The sequence below is a fragment of the Rosa chinensis genome, chromosome 1 (genome assembly GCF_002994745.2).
Source record: "Rosa chinensis cultivar Old Blush chromosome 1, RchiOBHm-V2, whole genome shotgun sequence".
NCBI classification, from domain to species: domain Eukaryota; kingdom Viridiplantae; phylum Streptophyta; class Magnoliopsida; order Rosales; family Rosaceae; genus Rosa; species Rosa chinensis.
In genome coordinates this window covers 40,982,319-40,986,750 of record NC_037088.1, presented here as the reverse complement: position 1 = coordinate 40,986,750, position 4,432 = coordinate 40,982,319, and the positions used below count along the sequence as shown (strand labels likewise).

General features: G+C 35.7%; 1 long non-coding RNA gene across 1 annotated transcript; it reads left to right on the top strand.

Moving 5' to 3' along the window:
• Positions 1-1,303: 1,303 nt before the first annotated feature.
• On the top strand, positions 1,304-4,174 carry LOC121051490. Its single transcript, XR_005805875.1, has 5 exons — positions 1,304-1,472; positions 1,558-1,663; positions 2,254-2,369; positions 3,196-3,265; positions 3,729-4,174. It is a non-coding gene; the product is annotated as an uncharacterized LOC121051490 (long non-coding RNA).
• Positions 4,175-4,432: the final 258 nt, after the last annotated feature.

Genomic DNA, 4,432 nt, shown 5'->3' with positions numbered 1-4,432 from the left:
TGGTGGTTTTATGAGGAATAAAAATATATGGTGTGACTTAATTCACTACTACAAAAATTGAATCAGATGACGTCTCTCAGACGACGCATTATAGTTTTCCATAGTCTGATTGATTTTTATTTTTTTGGACGTCATTTTTATAAAATCCGTCGTTTGATATGGAATTATGAATTAGTTCATAAGATGTTTAAGGACAGAACTGTTGTATGACCCTAAAAAAATTGAGCGGCAAGTTTCCCACCATGTATGTGGTGCCAAACCCCAAATTTTCCCCCAACATATGTGTTAATCATACGATGACAAAAAATAAAACTGCGGTCTGATTAATATGTTTGATAGAAAGGAGGGAGATTTCCCACCACTATTTTCCTCCAACTCTCCAAGGAGGGAAGTCAAATTAATAGGAGACAATCCCAAATTTAAAATGGCTGCATTCAGACCACATTGTTACAAAAATCTGTTGTATGAGTGCTTGTCCAAATTAATAGGGCCGAGCTTGAAACCTAACACTTGAGCAAAAATATAACAAAAATAACAAAACAGATCCAAATCCAAAACTCTCTCGACAGCGCCTCATTTTGACTCGCCTCACTCTCAACACACCCAGACCCAAAACCAAACACTCGCCTCACTCTCGACACACCCAAAACCGAAACCGAAACCGAAACCAAAACCAAAACCGAAACCCTCACTCTGTCGACAAAACCTACTCCCAAACCCTCACTCTTCTCTCTAACCAAAATCTCATCTCTCCACCGGAAAAATCATCGAGTCGATTCAGCCTCTCCAACCGAGTTAACCTGGGCGGAAACTGACCGGATAACTCATTCCTTTGGAGACAGAGATTCTGAAGCACTGTTGGTGAACCGGTGAGCTTATTGGAGCGAAGACTCAGAACTCGGAGTTGATTCAAAACCCCTCAAGTCTAGTAAAAACCTAGAAATTTTGAGAAAGCAAACTCAATCTCTCTCTCTCTCTCACGTGGACGACGAGAGCTCGCTCTTCCCATTTGATTTCAGAGCCGAGGTATGAAATCCTTAACACCCATTTGATTTCTCTCTCCTCTATCTGTTTCCTCATTAATTTTTCTCTGAAATCTGCATTCCAAACGAAATTTCATATCAAATCAATTTTTTGGTTTTGTGCAATTTCATATCTGTGTAGATTTTTTGGTTTTGTGTAGATATTTGGCCAACAAAATTTCCTCTATATACATTTTTATGAACGAAATTCCGTGGATTTACATATTTACGTTGATAAACTGTAGTGATTACCTCACTGATTTCAGATGGAGACCGGTTTATGGGGGTTTAGGGGGTCTCAAGCCGAGCCCAAAACAAAGATACAGAGAAAAAAAATCACAACTTGGAGACTGCAGAGCTCTCAAACTATGCAACAACTCCTCATCTACTATCTTGGTTCAAGAATTCTGGGCTCCTCAGCATTGCTTCTGAATTTGAGAGTGAACTTTTGTAAGACAACGCTTCACTTTTGTTTCTTTGTCTCTGTTGTGTAACATAAACAAACTCATGTTAATGTTCAATTTGATTATTGCAGGGAGAGAGTTTATAAAGCCAGAAACCTTGAGCTCATGGCTTTCACTGATTCCCGGTTTGATGCTATTAGCATTGCTTCAAAACTATCGTATATGGATTCTCGAAATGTGGGTATGCCTGCTTCTGCATTTTATTAGTGGGTTATTGATAAAGTTGTGTTCTTTAAGAGTTTACATTGTCAAGACTTGATCTTGAGCTTTAAGGAATTGTTTCTCATCTTTCCATTATAGCATGCACCATATGGACTGGCCTCATTTGACAATGATTTGCCAGTTGAACGCATTGAATGTTGTTTATGATCACAAAACAAGAAATGATATGAGTTATTGTGGGGTGGAGAAGATTCTGTTTGTGTGTTAGTTCTAGACACTAAAGACTGAAATGTCTTGGAAAATATATAGAAGTTGCCAATCATCTAGTGTTTCATTTACTACCTAGTTAGATACATTGATCATACATTATTTCTGATGTAGAAATCTGTTTTTGGTATTGTTTGTTCATCAAGAGACTTACTAATTGCCATACGTACAGTGAAATTTAGTTTATGAAGCTTAACATGAATTCAACAACGGATGTTACAAGTTGTGCTCCTTGAGTGTAGAAAAATAAATCTCGTATTTATTTCTTTCACTTTGGTTACCACAGTACACAAATGTGAATGTGAGTTTAATACTAAATTTTGGTTTTAGTAGTGCAGTGTGGAGCATATAAATGGCCGGCCATACTAAATTTTGGTTTTAGTGGTGCATATCAAAGCGGAGGTCCTGTATATTTTCACTGCTTGCTGCTTGCTACTTGAAGGAAACGTACTAGGTAAGTTCCTATCCATCTTTTTCTTTTGGTGGTCGTAATTTGCAATCTCTCTGTGAGTACTAGCTAGCAAATGTACTGAACTCTACAAATCACATGTGGAAGTGGTGGAACCAGTGATGAGGAAAAGATAAATTTATCACCAGATATGCTGGAAGATTCTTATGGTACTGATTATAATTTTTCCCTTTTTTTCTATTTGTGATTCTTATGGCCAAGGCTATACAGCTACTACAAGTGCCAGAACAAGAAATTTCAGAATAAGGGAGAAAGGTTGCATACTTGTAATGTTTTGTTATTTGGTCTGATTCTTTCTTATATGTTTGTTTCTGTTTCATGTAGAGATCCATATGAAAAAAACTAAAGAATTGACTAACTTTACAATTCCATAGAACATAGACAAAGTAACTTGGATATTGTTAAACTATTGGTAACTATTAAATTGGGAAGTTTTATGACAGTTAATAATGAGTTTGAAAGGTCAGCTAGCTAGTGATATCAAGAAGTTTTATGTCAATGTCAAACCAATTTTCACATGTCTCTGTTAATGCCTTGTCTTTCCACAAATTTTAATCCATCCTCTTAGAAATAGTTTCGGCAGTGTTAATGCCTTTCATTACTCTTCCAATTTGTACTACGTATTAGTTTCTTTGGGATTATATTATGTTAGGACTGTTGGGGGCAGCTGCATATCAACATGGGTCTCAACATTATGGTCACAGTAATGTTACTAGCTGATAGAAATCTTGAATATTCTTTTTTGTCTGAGTACTAGTTTAGAAAAATGGCAAGCAAAGATTTGTTGCACATTTAATATTTACCTTCGCAGGTGATGAACTTGATTGGCGATGTAAAAGGAAAAGTTTCTGTGATGGTAGATGATATGATTGACACTGCTGGTGAGTCTCAACAATATATGAATTTTCATATTATATATTTGTCCTTAGTCATGAGGTCAAACGGTTAAAGATGGATGATAATAGTAAAGAGAAAGAAATGTGTGTGGACTTGGAAATATATTATGTAAGTATAACAAAGTCACTAAACAAAGTCTATTCAAACCTGAGGTGTTGTCATTTTAGGAGAGGTTATTCACTGCTTAATAAAGTGATCTTGATTTAAGGTTATTTTCTTCTAGTCTGGAGAAATAGAACTTCCCATCTCCTTTTTCACTTACATGTTACTGCAGAGTCTCCAGTATACATTCTTTTGGTTTAGTACCTTTTGGAGTGGATCAATTGAATGTAAACAGTTTTAAAATTTCATTTCATGAGATCAAGTACAAGAAGTTGTAATGTTGTATATGTTGCAAGTACTTAACCATTGTTGTGTTGATGGTTAATTTATGGTTCTTTACTGCAGGATGGTGCGCATTACATGGTTTATACACCTTCTGACCCACTTCTCAGCTTGTTTACGTTTTCATGGTGTTCTCTCTAATTGCTAACATTCTTCTCATTTTTGTGTGAATTTGTGTTATTAAATTGATTTGGTTCTTGGTTCCAACTGACTATATCAGGCAATGAACACACTGTGATTATATTAAGGAGGTGACTGTAGCAAGCAATGAACAACTGACTATATTAAGGAGCTGTAAAGTACCCGGCCACTGTATGATATAGAAAACAGCCAAAGTTGACAGAGACAGAGAAGACAAATGTACAAATGACCCTCCTATATTAGTGCTGATGCTTTTGAAGAAACTCCAGAAGATATTGAGACTGTGGAGCTCCTCAAACCTCAAGCTCCTTAGACTCCAATGAGGCCATGAGAGTAGCAAAGCTTGCAAAGCTAGACACTCTTAAGTAAATTTCTCGATGTATTTTGCTAGGAGAGTACTATTAGATGTACTCCTTTTTTGGACAAAAGATTATCTTTGCACAATCCATTTTAGTGCATGATGTGGATTATAACAATTTATTCTATATATATATATATATATATATATATATATATATATATATATTGATCAGTTACTGTTAATTTGGTCATTTTTGATTTCACATCCAGCAAATATAATGCATTAAATCATTCTATTAGGACAACAATAACCACACAAAAAACTG